At 38.8% G+C, this 20,695-nt stretch overlaps 1 protein-coding gene and 1 long non-coding RNA gene across 4 annotated transcripts in view; one reads left to right on the top strand and one right to left on the bottom strand.

The window, feature by feature from the left end:
* Positions 1-5,488: 5,488 nt before the first annotated feature.
* On the bottom strand, positions 5,489-7,489 carry LOC115840891 (uncharacterized). Its single transcript, XR_011377684.1, has 2 exons — positions 7,345-7,489; positions 5,489-7,132 (listed from the first exon to the last, which is right to left on the bottom strand). It is a non-coding gene; the product is annotated as an uncharacterized lncRNA (long non-coding RNA).
* Positions 7,490-7,582: 93 nt separating this feature from the next.
* KMT2E (lysine methyltransferase 2E (inactive)) overlaps positions 7,583-20,695 on the top strand; it is a 99,466-nt gene continuing 86,353 nt past the window's right edge. For all 3 annotated transcript variants that reach the window (XM_030834335.3, XM_030834338.3, XM_030834340.3), the window contains exon 1: positions 7,583-7,940. The gene's annotated coding sequence lies outside the window, so the exon portion shown is untranslated. The remainder of the gene's footprint in view (positions 7,941-20,695) is intronic.

The following is a 20,695-nucleotide window of genomic DNA, read 5'->3' on the forward strand; positions in this document are numbered from 1 at the left end:
GTAGCAGAACAACCTTCAGAAACAGCTGTAAGACCAATACAGTACCATATTTAACAATACCTTACCTTACGTGCTGAAACGAGGGCTTACACGTCACCTAAAAAAACCCTTAAATTCTATCATTTCTTCTGACTGCCAAATGTTCACACATGTTCTAAAAGCCATTAAAAATGAATTTTGCATGGGCATAATGAATTTAAGATGTACAAACATGAACAAAAATGCTATCCTGAAATTTGAAGCATTTTAGTTAAGTTTTTGGGAGCCTTGCATTTTAATAAGGAAGTAAGGAATCAAGGTATGTTTCCAGGGAATTCCCTGGCAGTCCAGTGGTTAGGAGTCTGCGCTCTCACTGCCACGGGCCCAGGTTCGATCCCTGGTTGGGGAACCAAGATCCCACAAGCTGCGTGGCACAGCCAAAAAGAAAAAAAAAGACGTATTTCCTGATGTAGCAAGAAAATGATAAGTTCTGGCTTTTGCTATATAGGTATAAACACAGGTTGCCTGTGCTACATGGATTCTCAGCATAAAAGTTAAAACATCAAGACCTGAGTTGACGTTTTAGCAATATCTGGGTGCCAAACCTACTGTGAGACTTAAGCCAGTCATTTCCCTCTTTGAGACTACTTCCTCAAAATAAAAGAGGAGGAAAAAAAAGAGAGAATAAATGGCTTGAGCTTCATTGCCAAAAGGACTCTAGATTTTAAAAAAATAATGAAATCATCTGGTTTTAATCCAGCTTCTTTTCCTGTCTCATCTCTCAATGTACTTCATGCAAGACTAGTCAAACGGGTTTCTTATACTTAGAACATGTTTTTTCTATTCCTGTTCTATGCCTTTGCACATAAAGCCGTGCTGACGGCAAATACAGTTTCACTGTCCCCACCGCATCCATTACTGAAATCCACAAACATTTTGCCTCCTAGTTCAAAAATTCGATTTCTTCTACGAAGCACATTACCTGTTAACTTGGGTTCCTGGCTGAATGCTTACAGTAAATACCTACGTGGCTTAATCCCAAACTAGGTTATAAATTAATAGAGTAGAATTAGTAACAGGTACAAATATTTAAGTGAAGAGAACCAGGTGGCAGAAACCAGATTAGAGGGCTAACACCACTGGCAAAATAGGTGTTAAATGGGGCGGGGGAAACAAACCCAAAGTTCTGTAACATAATGGTATGGAATCAACCAGAGCATTTTGCAACCATTTGTATATCCAACTGAGTTGCTATTAACAAAAACACATGCTATCACGAAATTTTCAGGCATTTACCATCAAAGCATATTACGTTATGTGTACAACAAAACTGAGTGCCTATTACATGCCAGGAACTTTGCACTTTAGCTACAAAGATGAGACACCGTCTACCAATATCTCATAAACTAACAGAAAAGAGGAACATGAACATGACAGTGTGATAGATACAGAATTAACAAAGAAAAGGGAATGTCTCATTTTCTGGAGATAAAAAGAGCAGCTATGTAGACTTGGGTCATTTTAACTTTAGTGGTGACCCATGAGGCTCATAAGCAGGAGACAAATGAACAAACCTGCATATCATAGGTTGTGTTCCAGCTTGATCCTCAAATGTGATGAACTGAGTGTTTTAAGCAAAAAAAATTGTTTGGAAAGATGTTTGACTATGTAAGTTAACCTAGAAGGGGAGAACAAAAAGTAATAAAATAAAAAAGAGAAACAAAAGGAGAAGTTTAAAAGCAAAAATAGCTCAGTTTTGAATTTGTTTAGTTTGAAGTACCTAAGGGACAGGTAAGATATTTAGTAGTTCCAACTGAGTTCAGAGATGATAAATTCTGGAGTCATCAATAGGTAAAGGTGTGGGAACTGATTAATATAATTGGTGAAAAAGTGGATGGGGTCACAACACTGGGAAATAGCAACAATTAAGAAGCAGAGGAAAGCAACTAATGAAAACAGGAAAGACAGGAGTAGCAACTAGCAAAGGGTATTAGCATATAAACCATGGTTTTTTGTTTTTTGTTTTTGCGGTACGCGGGCTTCTCACTGTTGTGGCCTCTCCCGTTGCGGGCTCCGGACACGCAGGCTCAGCGGCCATGGCTCACGGGCCCATGCCCAGCGGCCATGGCTCACGGGCCCACGCCCAGCGGCATGTGGGATCTTCCCGGACCGGGGCACGAACCGGCGTCCCCTGCATCGGCAGGCGGACTCTCAACCACTGCGCCACCAGGGAACCATGGTATTTTAAAAAGTTATATTCTAAGGCATCAACTGCTATAGGTTATATAAGACCACCCACGCCTGGAGCATATAAGAATACAAGACTTCACAAAATGTTATAAATGCAAATAACTGCATATAGTCTTTTCTTATTCCATAAGATAAAACTTACTTAAAAGGCTGTGGAGAAAGGGAACTAGTTAACTTTTAGACATTTAAAGTCTACAGCTGGCACAAGTGAACCCTTGACCTCTGATGTTATGGGCAGAATATCTCCTCTCAGCCATCTAATTTTTCAAAGGATTTTTGTAAACTACTGAGTAGTTTATCTTGTCAACCTAACTGAAAAATGTTAACAGCTAAGAATTATGTTCCAGGTATCTTAAATATGGTAGGAATGCAAATTATTTGACTGAAATTAGAGCTAGAGTTCCAATCTGTCCCAAGAACAAAGAAACTGGAGAGGGAAAACAAGAATATAGTTTTAAGTCTAAGACACAAATACTATTATACTTTGGGAGGGGTACCTGTAAAAGTAAATACTTTTGAGGATAAAAAATATTAAAGTGACACCAAAAAAATATTAAAGTGATAATAATCTCTAGGAATAAATTGCTACATAATTTAACTTGCTTTCAGTTGTATGAAATACCATTTACCCTGGGTCCATAACCAATTTATTAGGACCAGCACTATATAAAAGATAGTTGTTTACTGAAGGTATACTCTGTACCTCAAAAAGACAATGTTGACCATGGCCTTTTCTGTTTTGTGGCGTGCATACAATAAAAGAGAAACAAAAACCCCCCATACCCACTTTTCTTTTGTAAGAAATACAAGTGCAAGATAAGCATTTAAGTATGCAGAGTTTATGGCAAACATAAGCACTGAAGGACAAGATGGCATAAAATACTTTTCTTGGACCACTCCAGAGAATGGTGAAATCTGTTTTTGCTACTTCCTATCTGCTTCATTTAGGCAGAAGCAGAATACTATTAGTTTTTCTAGTTTCCAGGTGAAATCCCGTACTTACAGATGTTTCAAACTTGAACTAAACGTCAACAGGGAAGAGACTATGGACCTGATTCTTTTTGGATGGCAGAGGGCAGGTAATTTCCAAAATGGTTTTTAGATATTTAGGAACAAACTTATTACCTCTCCTTAAAAATAATCAAGTTGACTCAAGGTATCCACACCCTGGAAAATTTTTTTGACCACCATTTGCAAATATGCATTTTAGGTTTAGTGTTAACACCTCGCCCAGCAAGAACGAGAGATGGCATTTTTTTTCAGGAAGTTAAACTAAGCAGGCTGTAATGCTGTTTAACCATAACATTTTAAGGTATATTTAATGGTTTCAACTCAAACAGTTCTCAGATATAAATCTTTTCATTCTACATTTAAAGGCCATTAAAGTCAGGGGTGGGGTGGGGCAAAGGAAAGTTTTATATAAAAACAAAATCCAGTGAAAGTCACATGTAATTCTGAATATTTTTTTTTTTTACTTTGAATTGTTTCAGCAAGTATGTCAAAAGATAGACAATGACTATTCAAAAATCCACCCCCAAAACTTTAAGAGCAGACAAAAGGGTTATCAATGTTTATGCCAAAAGCCCAAATTTGATTTACCGCAGAGCTTCATTTTACATACAATTTTAATAAGCCCTATTACTGGAATGCCAACCTTATAATACATAAAACACATGTAGCTACTAGTGGCTGGCACGGTGACACGTAAATGACAAGAGAAAAAGTGACAAAAATACAAGGGCAAAACTTATTGGATCCTCTAGTATCAGAGCAAGCAGTACTACATAACTTGATAAACCCCAAATACATCAAGGAACTGTAAACCCAGATAACAACCGGTGTTTGTATACTGTTGAAGTTTGTAGGTTAAAATGTCTGCTAGATGTGAGAAATATGGATGTTGAAAAATACTAAGGCCAGTTGTCTTCACACCCTTTCGCGGGGCAGCACTATGGCTGTCCCATCAGCTGCCTCCCCACCCCATCTCACTGTGAAAGGGGAGGAAACCCTGCCACTGAGCCTCATCAACCCTCTACCTCTTCTCAAAACTGTGGTGATCAAAAGACGGGTTTTTTGTTGTTGTTGTTGTTGATTTTACAGTTTGGAATAAAGTACCAAGCATAATATTTTTATGAATTCAGGAAGCCTGTGGCCCCTGGTAAACCTAAGCACTGCATCTGCAGCTCTGAGATGAAAATTTGGGTGTTTCATTAGAGAACAGGCACAAAGGAAATTATCTAGGGAGAACATATTAATATAATGCAAGAAGACAGACAAAGACAAGAAGTAACTGCAAGTAGTATTTTAAATGCCACAGGAAAGTAAAGAAAAATTAGAGCTCAAGAGGTTCATGGGTTTGGCAATTAGGAACAATGAGGACCTAAGCTACTTAAAAGTACAAAACAAAACAAGGATTTGTTTCCATTAGCTTGCAATATGGCCTCTCTTCCTTATTAAGGCACAGTGAAGTTAAAACCTTCTGAAAATTGCCTTTAAATCTACTGACTTCATATTTAGTTCCTCTTTTCTAAGCCGTAAGAAAATTGCTATAAGGGTAAGGGAGTCGTTACTTACACATAATAGACCCCTGAAATTATTCAAGAATTCTTATAGGTAAAATGCCCAATTTATATTCATAGAACACACAAAAAAGTTTTGAACTCTAAAATCTTTGTAGTACTTAAAATAAATATTAAAAATTCAATGTTGTTTTCAAACTACCAAGTCTACAACTAAGACTAAAGGAAATAGTGCAACCTTGACTCCAGGTTAACTCATCTTTTCAGGTCCAACAAGCATTTCCTCCAAGCACCAAATATAGGTATTCAGTCAAAAAGCAAGTCAGGAGTTAGGTGGAAAAGTCTTTGTTGAATAACTCCCAGCTCTCACTCAACACCACCCAAGGAGAGAAGCCCTTTTAAATCTTCTCTAGTTCAGTTAATGGCTATTAGTTTGGCTAAGTGGGAAAAGACAAAAACAAAATTAGTCTTTCTTACTCAATCTGCCAATATCGACCATAAGAACTTCTGAGCTGCTGGAAATCTTCACCTACCAAGGTTCCAAATACTAAAATTAAAATTCATACTTGTACAAAAGTGATTTATAGAGGTACGCTTTAATATTTCATACTGGTGCAGGAATCTTAATAGTATTTACCAAAACTGATTATAATTTCATCTTTTATTTTTAAAAACCGCAGTAAGAGGGCGACAGAAAAACAGAAGACTAAGAGTATTGAAAACAGCCTTACGACTTCATGTACAACACTGGCAACTTTTATTCTGTATTACTAATCACGTCTAAATTAAAAAAACAAATCCACTGATAAGATTTCACATTCTTGTAGAATATACAGATAGGGAGGAAACGGGAAGAAAGTAAATACAGACGGAAAAGACAAGTTTGAAGAGGGCCCCTCAAATTTCAGATGATACACTCCTTGGTTTCTTCTTTTAGGTAACTAAAAGTGTTCCTGGGTATTATCACGACTTTTACACTTGTTTCCAAACTTAGGGAATATTTTGCCATTCGGATCTGAGAAACTTTACGTTTTCTCAGAAAATAATCGATACTCCTCGGCGCTGTGGCCCAGGAACTAGACTCTCCTTTTTACTCAGTCCAGTGGCCCTTCGGGACTCACGGTTGATTCCGATTCCCACATTAGAGACCAGCCACCTTAAGTAAATACACCTCGCAAGGAGAAAGGCAGGTAAGAAAATACGGCGCCAAACCTTCCCCTCCACCAACAGCCGTCACACCCCCTAAGGAGTGTCCCTCCCGGGGCTTCTCCCTAAGAGCTGCGGCTGTTATAAGCAGTATGGGGGAAGCGAAGCGCCCTCAACAGTCAACTCTTCCTCTTCAGGCGGCCGACGCCGACCGCACCACAGTCTCCTCCGCCCCAGCCCTTTCCCCTCCCCCGCCCTAACCTGGGTCTGAGCCAAACCCCACAGAAATGCAGCCCGGTCACATGCGCTGCGGCGGCGGTGGACGTGCCTCTCCCCCCGCGCCCCAAGGAGACCCAGCGCCATCTTGCCCTGACGCAGTTATTAAAGTCATGGGAAAATTGGTGTCTCCTCGTCCACGCCAGCACCCCGAAGTTTCGCAGAGGCCGAGCCGGGGCCCTCACCTCGCGCAGGGACAGGAGAAAATAGTCAAGGAAAAGCCTTGAGATTCCCTTCGCCACCGCTTGGGTTCCACACCGGCCACGGCAGCAATGAACACCATCGTCACTGCTCTCTCTCCGCAACAGCCTCCCCCGACGGCTCTGGCCCCGCCCGCTGCTGCAGCATGAGGTCACCGCTAGCCAATCACGACACGCCCAACAGAACACCTCGGGCACTGATTGGCTGCACGGACCGCCTCTGCCTCTCCCGACTCCGCTTACCAAGCGCTCCGGGAGGCTGTAGAGCTAGAAGACGGAAACCGCCATTACGGGGAAAGACCCCGAAAACAGGAGCCGCAATCACCGTGTTATTTTACTGGGGAAACCCTTTATTCTTTGGCTTGCCCCTTTGTTCTTCGAGATAACCGTCTCTCTGACCCTCCCTCGTTTAATCACCGCCGCATAAAGGAGTTCCCGCTCCCCTCCCCGCACATTGTCCCGCCGGCGGGGAAATCCTTCCCCGGGGCCAAAGTAGGAGGCACAGACGGCAACTGCACCGACGGCAACGGCAGCTTTTTACCCCGATACACGGTGGCAGGGAGGCGGCGCTGACGGTGGCTGTATTTTTCCTGCTGCTTCTCCCCCCGACCTCTTCCGTTTCTCGCTCCTCCATCGAGACGGCGCTGGACTCGCCAGCTCCGCTTTTATCCGGTGCTCGGAGCCTGCGCACTGGAACCGCCTCAGCCCCTAGTGGGCGTCGAGTGACACCCCAACCGAGTTCATCCCGCGCTGGAGGCTAGACTGAGGAGGGGGAGGGAGAAGGGCAGACCAGGGCTGAGGTGGTTTTGGGAGTGGGAGAAAGTGCATGGGGTGGGGTGTCTTTCCAGGGCCTCCAATCATTATCCTTCCACCCAGCAGTGGCGCGCCCAAGCTCACCGATATCCAGACTTGAGGGCTACTCAGGGAAAGGGGATAAAGAACCAATCCCATCAAATACCGAAACTTTCCCAAACCTTCGGTGAATTGTTGAATGCATCTCTTGTGAAATAGACGGAGATTCTGTCCACCGCTCTGCCTCCAGTTGGCTGTCTTCTAGCCGCGGTGGAGATGGAACGGCGGGCGGCAGCCCACAAGCAAAATGGCGGCGGACAGCTTCGTCCCCTCCCCCTCTGCCCCTGCGGAGCGGGGCGGGCGGGCCCCGTGCACTTGCCGCCGCCGCCGCCGCCGCCGCCGCCGCCGCCGCCGCGGCCGCCGCCGCCGTCAGCCGCCATTTTCCCAGAGCGAGAGGCAGTGACACTGAGCGGGCGCAGGGGGCCGAGTCCGAGACGGTACCTGAGTTCGGGAGCGGCAACAGAGGGGGCATAGACACTCTTGAGCAGCCTCGCCGTCGCCTCTGCGTTCCTGTTGACTTTCTCGGTGCCCCCTCCCCTACTCCTCGGTTGCTGGTGAAGAGGCTGCGCGCTGCTGTTTGGGGAGGGGGTGTGTGGAGCCGGGTCCTGAGTCCGCAGTGGCTGCTGTCGGGGGGTCGTCCGACCGCGGAGGTGTGGACAGACTCCTTGAGGGTCGAGCAAATAACGGGGTTCGGGTGTCTGGTGTGTGAACATCACAGGTCAGTGCCTGTCGTCTCCTTGGGAGTTCATGGGGTTTGCGGGGTGGAGGGACGTGTGTTTCCAGGGGTAGGGGGCTTTCGCATCTTTATCTTTCCGGCGGGGGGGGGTCGACGTTGGCTCTCAGGTGTCTTGGCGGGGGCAAGACGTTGGTTGTTTGAATCGAATTTATCCTTTATCTTCTCTGTCCCTAGAAAGGGAACATTATGGCGGGTTTTAGGGTTGGGGAATGGGAAATTGGCAGTTAAACCCCCTTGAGAGTGGGAGTTAGGGAGGGGGCGCGCTCCTCGCTGGCTGCGGGTTAGGGCCGCTTGTGTGAGGAGGGAGGCTTGTGACTGTTAGTAGGGTTTGTGTTGAAGTGGTCCCAGGAGCTGCCAGCTCTCCCTGTCCTCTACCGCATGTCGTTCAGGTGCTGGGAACCCGTCTAGGCCCCATTTTCTTCTGCTGCTTTCATTTCTTGCCTGGCAGTCTCAGGTTTAATTTTCTCATAAATACGAAGGGGGTGGAAAGAACGCCCTGGGTATCTCCCTTTGTGGGAGAACGAGACAGCTCTTCATCCTCTCCAGGAGAGGGTAAAACCGCCCCTGAGGTGGTCACCCCAGTACCCAGCCTTTTCAGTCTCCTCCCCCCCTCCTCTTGCATTATCGCCGTCCTTTACTGTAGCGGAGGCTTAGAAGCCACAATATGGCACATTTCAGGGAAGCTGATTTTGACCAAGGGATTGGCACGAACACTGTGGCAGCAGACACAGAAGAGAAACAAACGGTTCACTGTGCTAAACGGGGGAGGGGGAGAGAGAAAACAAATCCGGAGGGCTCTCTTCCACCGGCCTTAGCTCCGTTGAGATCCGTTCTTGCTAGACTCTGTCTTAAGAACGATGCAGTTTCAAGGCAAAGGGAAATCGCTAGAGTGGCTATAGAGTAAACCCCGTTTTGCCTGTTTCCCCCCTTTTTAGAGATGTGAATAACGTAAGGTGTTTGGAGTTCTGGAGACCTTGAAGAGAATTAAGTGAGGTGCATTCAACTCTGGGGTGGAGACATCAATACCTAATTGGAAAACAGTCCATTTTTTCCTTTAATCTCCGAGATGGGCAGTAAAAAGTGAAATTTCCCTCTTTTGTCCTTTACAGATTCTAAAAATGGCGGCCCCAGGCTGATGTTGTGGTAATCTAATCAGCTCGGGTCCTCCACACCCCTTGCAGTGCGTTTGTCTGCAGCATATTACAGGCTTATTATGTTTACATGAAAAGGCTGGGCTTTTTTTCTTCCCCAAACCGTTTACAGAGATGTGTTGATTTTACTGCAAATTACAATGCTGTGTCTTAGTTGATTAATTTTATGGCTTTTTCCTGAGAGGCAAATAAAATGACACCACTTTTGAAAAAATAAAAACACTCAGGTGTTTTTAATAGAAATTTCAGTAGTGAGGCCAGGTGCTCTTACATAGTAAAAAAAATTATTTAGGGGCAAATAACAGTTTTTGTTTGGTTTAATCCAAAGCGTCTTTTATTCAATAAGCCAAAGTAAATTAAAATGTTTAGTAAGTGTGTAAGTACAACCTATTTTGTGTGATTAGGCATTTTAGTCTAGAGTGGAACGTTTCCCATCCAACTTTTGACCAATTTTGTGAATTTTGGTTTTTGTAATCTTTCAGATTTTTAGGGAGCTGTACAAACAAGCCTAAACCTGTTACTTCACTGGGTGTGGAGATGCTTGTCCTTCTATTATATTTGGCATCCATTCTTCCCATATATTTAAGCATTCCTGAGGAATTTTGTAACTTGTGTATTTGATAAAGTGGAGCTGCATGCTTTGCTCCCTTACAGTTTTACAGCATTCTGTTATAATTATGTAAGTAAAAAAGTAAGGCTCTAGCTCTTGATATTTTTCCTTCCCAAACATGCCCGTTTATTTACCCATTATGGGATGTGGAATTTAGTCTGTTTTAATAGACTTTAAATAAAAGCCATATCATAACAGGGTTTTGAATCCATTTTATGCTATTTTCAAAATCTTACAGATTGGGGCAGAAAATTAAATGACGTCATTTAACTTTATTTTTTAAAGTGTGAATGATTAGAATTCACCTCTGTAGTGGGAAGTTGATCTTTTTTGGCCTGAAGTAAGCAGTGAGCTAAGAGTGGGCTATTAATGGCATTTAATGACCATTCTGATTGTGGAGCAACTGGAAGATGAGTGCCTTTCAATCCAGTAGTACTTAAAAAGGTTGGAGAGGATACACCCTTTCATGATTCTCTTATTTCATTGTAAATTCTGCTCTAAAATACTTACAGTGGAATAAGAGATTTATGAAGTTCATATATGAATTAGACTGATGAAAAATTTGTAATTTACAAAATAATAGTAGAAGTTACCGGCTTAGGGAGTTTTATCATGGAAGACTGAGCATACAACTTTACTTAGAATCTTTGAAATATTTTATAAGATGAAGTGTTGGTGGGTGGTGGAAAAGTTTGTGTAGGGACTCGGGGTCAGTACTCATTTGTCATATGCTCTGACTGATCATATAATTCAGATCCCTAACTGCTGTGTAAAGATTGTACATTTATTTTATAGACTAAGTGGTTAAGATCTGTGGTTCAGAAGGTTGGTACTTTAAACTTACTATCTAATGTAGGTAATTAGTATACTCTTGGGAAAACTTGATTTATATAGCCAGAGGAGGGAACACTTTATACACGTTTTTGTTGATCTTGACCTTGATCACGTCTAGACTTGTAAGGCATTTGGATTTATTTGGCTTCAAACAAACAATATCAAGTTAGAAATTATAAGAAAAGCTGCCTTCACTCGTACGAGCTTTCTTCATACTGGCCTGCTTCATTGCTTTGTGGTTTGTTTCTTTTTGTTTGTATTGATATGTTTTTGGTTCCTATAAAGTGAGTCTGGCTTTTTATTTATTTTTTGTATATTGTACTTTATAAATAACATGGTTGTAAATGTTTGCTTTTTATTCATGTGTACCCCAATTGACTATCTATGTTTTGGATTGTCAAGGCAAATTTATTAAAAGGTGAGGCATAATTTTTGTTCCCAGAGAGTTTTGAAACATTTGGTGCCTTGGGGCAAAACGAGTCAAATGGTCTTTGTTCTTAGAATAGCTGAATTTGAGGGATTAGTTGTTTATCTGTTTAAGTGGATTTGTAGAAGATCATAATGTAATTGGAGAGCAAATTTTAGAGACCACATTTTGATCATGCTTCCCTTTTGTTGTCAGTATAAGTTACAGGACCCCTTCGATCTCAATTTAAGTTTAGAACTTTTACAGGACTTCTCATTTCTCTTCAAGTCTTTAGGTCTCTGATAACTCTTCTACAATTTTGCCTCGTCTGTTTTCCTCACTGCTTCCAGCCGGAGAATTTTTACCATATATACCGCAGTAAGCTCTAGGATTTCTTGAATCTAAAAATGAGGAAGTGAGGCAAAAAGCCAATTAATAAGTTAGGAGAAACTCTTCCTCTCAATATATACTGTAGTGGTCTTAGTGAAATTAGAACTTATTAAATTGGTTTCTTATTTCTAAGAATAATATGGCCCATTTTTATGCATCAAACTCTTAAAGAAGGTTATGGTTTTATTTTTTAAAATGTATTTTATAAATCCTAACAGCTCTTCTTTTCTGGAAGTTACTACTGGGACTTAAAATGTATACTACCATTGTGTGTTTAAAGTATTGTATAAAATCAACAGGACTTTGAAGAGCTATCAAAAGACTGCTTAAGGAATATTAGTATAGAATCTTCTTAAGAGACGTTATGTTTATTTTTTAAAAAATATTTTAATAATATATAAAATAGCTTCTATCTCCAAAGGATTCATTCTTAGCAGATAGTAGGTGCCCAATTTTTTGTTCAATTTAAAGCTTTTGTTAAGTGAACACATTTACATCTCAGATATTCAGGGTGATCAGGGACTGTTCCTTGTCACGTGTGAGAATAAATGTTAAATACATGTATTCTGTGAGATTTACTTTTTAATGTTGAATATAGAATTATTTTTACTTTGTGATAAAATTATTTTTTGTGTTGACTGGCAAAATAACAAGACAGATACTATTTGAGATATTGCTGTGTAAATGTTATTCAGTTTGTAGGCTGGGTTTAAAATTGGAGTGGCTTATTATCTCTTTTTTACTGCCTCTTTTATAATATTGTTGGGAGTAGCCTCATTCTTTTCCTTAATATTTTTTTTTAACATCTTCATTGGGGTATAATTGCTTTACAATGGTGTGTTAGTTTCTGCTTTATAACAAAGTGAATCAGTTATACATATACATATGTTCCCATATCTCTTCCCTCTTGCGTCTCCCTCCCTCCCACCCTCCCTATCCCACCCTTTTTCCTTAATATTGAACGAAAAAATATTTTTGTATTACCTAAAAATTTATTTAATATGGAAGAGCAATATTTGTGGTTGAAAATTGTTTTTAGTGCACTAAAGTTTTGAAGTAGACAGTATTTAATGGTAACAGTCTTGCCATTGCAATTTAAGGATGAGTATTTTGTAAAGAGGTAGGAGTTGACCAAAAGAAATTGTTTTCTGTTATTGTGAGCACTTATGATGAGTGCCACAGTAAAAATCAAATGGTAGTGACTCAGGCTAGGTTAATTAGATCTTACTTGTATCTTTAAGAATATGAGAGGTTTTTATTAACCATTGGTAACCAGAACGCTTTTTACTTAAATCAGAATCAAGAAGATAGTTTTATATTTTACTTGATATGTATTTTTGCTTGATATCAGTTCAGTTCTTGTGGATAGCTCATAAATCAAATTTTATTTTAAATTGTGTAGGAAAGCCATGTTAGTATTGTTAGGTAAATTTTATACCTTTGTTGAAAATCTCATTTGGTTATTTATCAAAACTATTTAAGCTTTTAGGGACGTTGGACATTTTCCATGCAACAGGTCAGTCACAGATGTCTTCTTTGGTGTGTTGCATTAAGATGCCATCAAAAGAGACATTGTGCTTTTTAATGAGTAAATAATTTATAATTTAATGAGTAAATAATTACTTGTCAATCATTTTAAATTAAAATACCTATTTTTGCGTTTTAAAACTATCTCAAATGTGAAATCTGGGTTTAAGGAAGGACCTATATACAGGTCAACATGAGATACAAAATGATAAGTACAGCTTTCTTTATACAACTGGAGAAGAGATAATTTTCTACTAACTCTTAGATGATCGAGCAGTTTAGAGTTAATCCAAACGTATAAACATTCTTGGTCCTGAGGTTTATTATTGAGAAAGATAATATTGAGTAATCACACCTGTGTTATAACCAACACGGGTGCACCATTTAAGGTCTGAGCCTGTGACAGAAGCTAAGTAATATAACAGTGGGATTGAGTTAGTTTTGGTTTGTGGTATTTATAAGATAATTTCAAGTTCACATAATTATGTTATCTAACATTTTATCTGAGACCAGAAAATTAAAAACTTTTTAAAATCTTTTTTGAGTTTTATTTTCAAAAAGTACTTAAAACATTTTTATTTAAAGACTTTAACAAAATTTTCCATGATAAATTAATTTAAACTAAATAAGTTTAAACTTTAGAGCTATATGTTTTCCATTTTTCTCACCGTTTGGTGTAAGAATTAGGTAAAGCCTAGTGTCAAAATGGTTTTTGGCAAAAAGTGAGGAATGTGGTGGAAATTAACCATTATCACTTAAGATACTGTCCGGAAAACACAGGTTTGTTTTTTCAAAAGTTCACATATCAGGAGACTATCTGTGAGAAAGATAAGCCCTTCTAATACTTTTTCTTATATCACAGACTAATAATGAGGTCATAGGTTCTATTTTTGATTTTACAGAGAGACCTCTTGCATTCCTCTTATTTTGTGTGTCATTTAAAGAAAGACAAGTTTCAGGAATTTGAAAACCCATTTCATCTTTAATCATGTGGCAAAAGATGATTAAACATTTTTAAAAAATTAATTCATTTACTTGTTTTTGGTGCGTTGGGTCTTCTTTGTTATGTGTGGGCTTTCTCTACTCTCCATTGCTGTGTGTGCACTTCTCATTGTGGTGGCTTCTCTTGTTGTGGAGCACGGGCTGTAGGTGTACGTGGGCTCAGTAGTTGTGGCTCGTGGGTTCTAGAGCACAGGCTCAGTAGTTGGGGCAAATGGGCTTAGTTGCTACGCAGCATGTGGGATCTTCCTGGACCAGGGATGGAACCTGTGTACCCTGCTTTGGCAGGCGAATTCTTAACCCCGCCCCACCAGGGGAGTCTCAGGATGGGAAGATACTTTGGTAGCCATAAATTGATGGCCGGGCAGTAGGGTCTGCGGTTGGTCTGATACATAGTAATAATTCTTGAGAAAGTAAGATTGTTCCTTTTGGAATTATTTGCTTTTCTCTTTAAATGAAGCTGCATAATTGGTTGAATTTGACACAGCTTTATTACATTTTAGCATTAAACCCCTACCTAAACACTATTTTTGAGGCACAGACAAAAGACTAATTTGAGTAGCTGCTGTTTCCCTTGCACCATTTGTTTCTATTTCTCAAAAGCCTACTGTTTTAGGATTTGTTTGGATGCAAGGAACAGAAATCAGCTCCAAGTAGCTAAAGTAAAAGATTTGTTATAAGGCTGTAGGGAAATCTCACAGAACTTATTTGAAAAAGTACAGTTGGGCCTTACAGGAATTGGCAAGGTGTCAGAGAACCAGTATTCTCCATCTTGATCCCTCTAATTAGCTGTGACTGGTTAAGGAGATGGTAGTGGGGTGAGTATTTAAGGTATGAGTGTGTGTGTGTGTGGGGGGGGAGTAGTTTCCTTGTATGGAGAGCAAAAGAAAAACACCTCTAATTCATCTGAAAATAATAGCTTTTGTCCCACAGATACTCAGATATACCTTGGAGGGCCTCTAAAACTAAATAATTAATATCAAATGATGATCCTATTTTTTATCTTAAAAATGCAAATATGGTATATATATATATATAAAAATATATATGAATGTTGACCAGTGTTTCCAAAAAAACAGGTTTTTTTTAGGTGTTAATTTTTTATTTTGTAATAATTTCAAACTTCCAGACAAGTTTCATGAATGGTATAAACTTGCCTTATATCCTTCACCCAGATCCCCTGATTTTTAACATTTTGTCACTACATACTGTTCTCTCTGTATGTATAAAAAAAAAATTCTGAACCATTTGAGAGTATATTGCATACATCATGCCCTCTTAGAGCCCTTAATACTTAAGTATGCATTTCCTAAGAACAAGCATCTTTTCTTAGGTAACCAGAGTGGTTAAATTCAGGAAATATAGCATGCGTGTAATACTTTTCTCTAGATTATTGTCCATATTCCATTTTCATCGGTTGTCCCAATTATGCCCTTTATTAGTATATTTTTCTGGTACAGTAGCTAATCCAGGATCGTAGATTGCATTTAGTTCTTAGGTCTCTTTAGTTTCCTGTAGTCTGAAAGAGAGTTCCTCAGTCTTTTGTCATAACATTGGTAGGCTAGATATTTATTCAGTTCCTCTCAATTTGGGTTTATCTAAGTTTTCTTCATAATTAAATTCAGATTTTACACTTTGGGCTGGAACACTAGATAAGTAATATGTGTTTTTCTCTCATCTGGAGGCACTTGATGTTTGCCCACTACCAGTATGTTCGTTTTGATTGCTTGGTAAAGGTATTGAGGAGTTTCTCCATTGTATAGTTACTGTTTCTCATTTTGCCATTATTAAGTAATTTGTGGGGAGATATTTTGAAATTGTGTAAATATCCTGTTCCTCATGAGACTTTCCTCTCTTAGATTTAGTGTCTATTGATGATTCTTACCTGAATAAGTTTTTACTATGGTAACTGCACATTTACCAAGGTTTTTAGCAGCGGTTTGTTTCTGGGTAATTGGTATTGTGGGAGTTTCTTTTTCCATTTTGGTTTTTCTGTAACGCATATAGGTTGCTTTTGTAATCACAACAAATAAATGAATTTTAAGGAAGAAAAGTGTAGATAATTTAGATAGTATCAATAGTATTCCTGCACGGTTTTCCACACAAATGGGATTTAAAATAGTTTCTTGAATCTAGCCTAATTTGAAATTCAGAACACAGAAATTAAGTACTTAGATTGTTAAAAAAATTTTTAAATGATGTAGTTCCAATTCCTCATTCAGTTTTTAGAATTATTGCTAAATGAGCCTTTAACAGTTGTTTAGGTTTATGATTTGTTACTAATGCTAGCAGTTTGATTTCTAACACAAGGCTAAAAATACATATTTTAATTGTGGTGCTATTTCCCTTCTTCCATTAAAAAAATTCTTTAAGTAATTTTTTTAAAGTTAAAATATTTTTTCCTGAAATCATTGAGACAGGTTCTTTTTTCCCATATACACAAGTCAATGCTTTTTAAAAAGGGGTTGGTAAGCTGGTAATACAGCAGAGCATCAAACATCTATAACCCTTAGGTCAAAGCAGTGTATGATTTTTGGAACCTTGTAATGAAAGAAATACATACTCATTGTAAAGAAGTTCAGAAGAACAAGAAAGGGACAAGAAACAAAACACATATTCAGACTTTAATTACATTGTGATGACACTTTTATCAATTTGGCATATTTCCTTTCATTGATAGCAAAATATTGGTAGTGAATTTGGATGATAATTTGAATGTTATACTGATTCAGGTCCTGGGTAACATATTGAATGAAAATTATTAATTTAATTTCTTGGGAAATTTTCAGAGGGACTGGTAGAAGAAAAGTGTTGTGAATACTTAGAGAGTGGAGATTTTATTCTGTAAAACTTAAATTCCCTTCTGAGAAAAATTAAGATGATCATATTTGAGAATAGTGAGGATTAACAAGATGATACAGTGGATTTGTAGCATTCTACAGGTGCTTTGTTGACTTAAAACTCATTTGAATCAACTGTATCCAACTGTATCTTAAGAGAAGGAAAGTTCAATTTGTAGCATTACCAAATCTTAGCCCGTTGTTTTAAAAAAGTATAGAGGGAAAGGTGCAAAAACAAGTCCCATGATGAATGAGAGGATTTTCTTTTAGGCCCAGACCCCCAATCTGGACATGTAAAGTAGCACCCTATTGACTAAAGTTAAGAAACTAGAGTTATAATTGACTTGTGAGATCTTTTGTTTAAATATTCTTATTGTGGCCCAGGGACCACGTGTATCATTTACATGGAGTGCTTATTAAAATGAACATTCTTGGGCCCCATTCCAGACCTACATAATCACATCTGGAGGGGCCTTGAATTTGCATTTGAGTACTAGTCTCAGCTGATTTTTACACTATTTTAGCTCTTTTATATTACAGGTAGACTCAGCCCCAGGGAGGTTAAATAATTTTCCCAAGATCATATTAGATTATGGTTGATCAAGAATTAAAATTTAGATCCTGATGCTTGGTGCTTTATACTTTTCCATGCTGAAACCATGCTGACTCTTCTCTTGAGAAGCCAGGCTTCTGGATTCTCTAAATGAGGAAATACTGGTCTTTGTGCAGTGTCATGTGTCAGACTCTATATTTTGTGCTTTTCTGTATCCCAATTCAAGATGATCTCTTGGTTTCTAGAAGAGTCTTGGATTGGAATTATAGCAGTACCAATTGGGATCAAGTTGTGGTGAGTCTTGAATGCCAGGATAAAAGAGTGGCTTTTATGGAAGAGCCACTGAAAAATTACCCTTGGGGAGTGATATATTAGGACATGCTTATTTACTCCTTAAAATTGTTAAGATTATGAAGGTAATTAATATATGCTTATTAAAAGAACTCAGTACTTCTTTAGAGGCAGTATTGCAGAGGGGTGAAGAGTAGAAACTCTCGAACCACGCTGCTTTAATTTGACTGCATTCAAACTAAGTTGTACTCCTATGTGACCTTGGGCAAGTTACTTACCTGTGCCTTAGGTTCTTGATCTGCAAAATGAACATAATAATAGAGCCTATCTTATAGAGTCTTTTTTATTAATTGGAATATAGTTGATATAGAGTTGTTTTGAAATTCTATGAGTTAATACGTATAAAATCTTGGTAAGCTCTATAAGTTGTTGCTGCTATAGTTGTTTCAGGAAAAAAGTGAGTCTCTGACTCCCATCCCTAGCTTCTCTCTTATGCTGAGGTGATGACTGTTTCTAATTTCTGTATTTTTCTTTTGGTGTTTTATGTAGATGCTGTAGAAGTTTCTTTAACCTTCATTTAACCAAACTTCAGGATTAATATTCCTTCTGTAAAAACTACGGATGCCCATTACATGTTGAATGATGTAAATAAACTACTCTGTGCTGCTGCCACTAGTTGAGTTGAATGTTCACAATAGTCATGTTTGTTCCCAAATTGGCTAATCCCATTGTACTTGTCTCATGTTTATATTAGTTAGGTATTACATAAAACAGAGATAAGTGAATGTGAAGAGAGAGTTGTTTAAATGAAAACTAAGTTAAATGCTTTGGAAAACTTGATAAAGGCAAATTAATTGCTGAAGAAAATTGTCAAGTTAGGTATTGGTAACGCAACTAAAAGATTATGGGGGGGCTTCCCTGGTGGCGCAGTGGTCGAGAGTCCGCCTGCCAATGCAGGGGACACCGGTTCGTGCCCCGGTCCGGGAAGATCCCACATGTCGCGAAGCGGCTGGGCCCGTGAGCCATGGCCGCTGAGCCTGCGCGTCCGGAGCCTGTGCTCCGCAACGGGAGAGGCCACAACAGTGAGAGGCCCGCGTACCGCAAAAAAAAAAAAAAAGATTATGGGGAAAAATAAGAAAAAATCTAGAAGGAAGTCTACATTCACACGGCTGCACAAGTGTCTAGGTGATTTCTTACCTTGGAATAATCTAAAACCAAAAACCATAGGTAATACATTATAGATATGGTTTCTACAAGAACGAGAACCCAGAATACGAATTAGGGGAGCCATATTCAAAAAATATTTCGGCTTGACACCAAAATATTGATGAATGATATTATAAATTAAAAATACAGTCTTTATAATAATATATATTTATATATAATTTTTTCGTGATTCTCCATGTTAAATGACTGACTTTGATGAACTCAAACTTCTAGTCCCTATTTTTTGTATATAAATCCTGATTTCAATGTTTAATCCAAAACAGGATGGATCTTAACTGCATTCTGTAACTTTCTTTTTTCATTTAGTATCTTGTAGATTTAAAAATGTTCTTTCAAAATTAGACTCAGGTTTGTCCAATGGGGTTTATATGACCCTACCTAGATGAAATGACAGATTTCATTTGTCTCTAGAATTTAACAGATACATTGATATGTTAAGATCCAATAGCCTTTGTTATCTTGTGAGATTTAAATTGTACTCTTCTTTAGGACCTTTCTAACTCTGATAGTATTATATATTAGATTCATTTAGTGGCAGATAGTTGAATGCCCTCTGTGTGGAAGCATCATGGTAGCTACTGATTTTGGCTTGCTGATCTTGCACATATTTCCTAAGGGAAATAGCTGATGATTGTGTTGTCCAATATACCTGGGATCAGTTTGTTTCATTTTCAAATTTCAGCCTGTAATTGTTTGGTATGTTGTAACCTAGTTGCTCTATGTTAGTAGTAACTTTTTAGTTATACATTAATGTAGTAACTGCATGATTTTTTAATTTCGTGTTAAAACTTGCAGATTTTATGGATGTGGTGTGGTTGTGCCAAAACACGAAAGTTCTTTTGTTGTGTATTTACTTTGAGAGTATCTGAGAAGCTGTGATATTTATCATTTAAATTTAATCTAGAGTCATGGTGGAGATTTCGGAAGACATTCTGCTGGTATAGCCTAAACTATCACTTAGAAGAAGTTTCAGTTTTATGCTTCTTATAGATTGAAGTAAGTTGTTCATTATGGATTTGGGCAGAAGTATTTCTAATTCGGTCCCTGATTTCACACAGCAACTTCCTTCTTCATGTTCAAATGACTTTTATAAGAGTGATTTCACACAGCAACTTCCTTCTTCATGTTCAAATGACTTTTATAAGAGTGGCTGGTCAGCTCAGTACATGTGGATTATTTTTCATTTAATCTCTTCACATAAAGGTCTTTACAATGAAGTTTGAAAGTGAAAGTGGGTGCAGCCTGTCTTATAGCAAATATACTGGCCACTATAGAACTCGTTGTATCTACCAACTTCATTCTTGACATTTTATTTTTTTCTTTATTGTAAAATTTCTCAGTGATTATATGCCTCTAAAAGCTTTTCTAATAGAGACTTAGATCTGTTAGTGCCATAATTCATTTTTGAGTAAGATGCATAGACTTTTTCTCTAAGTTTCAACTCTCTAGTAGTAATACACCAGTCCTCCATTTCTAGGTTTTGGTTTTTGTTTTCATATTAACATATGAAGAGGGGGAAGCTGATCTTTGAATACTGTAAGCCCTGGGATCAAAGGACTGGGAAAAATTCCATAAAAGTAAACGGTTTAAACATGGAAAGTATTTTTCCTTTTTTTATTCATTTTGGTCTCTTGCTGACTTTGTAGGTTGTTAGATACTTAGAAATTAAAGTACTCTTATTTTAGACTTAAGATTTGATAGTAAATTTTTAAATGTATTTATTTATTTATTATTTATTTATTTTTTGGCTGTGTTGTGTCTTTGTTGCTGCACATGGACTTTCTCCAGTTGCGCCGAGTGGGGGCTACTCTTTGTTGCGGTGCGTGGGCTTCCCATTGCAGTGACTTCGCTTGTTGTGGAGCACGGGCTTCAGTAGTTGTGGCTCGCGGGCTCTAGAACGCAGGCTCAG

Source organism: Globicephala melas, chromosome 9, assembly GCF_963455315.2.
Source record: "Globicephala melas chromosome 9, mGloMel1.2, whole genome shotgun sequence".
NCBI classification, from domain to species: domain Eukaryota; kingdom Metazoa; phylum Chordata; class Mammalia; order Artiodactyla; family Delphinidae; genus Globicephala; species Globicephala melas.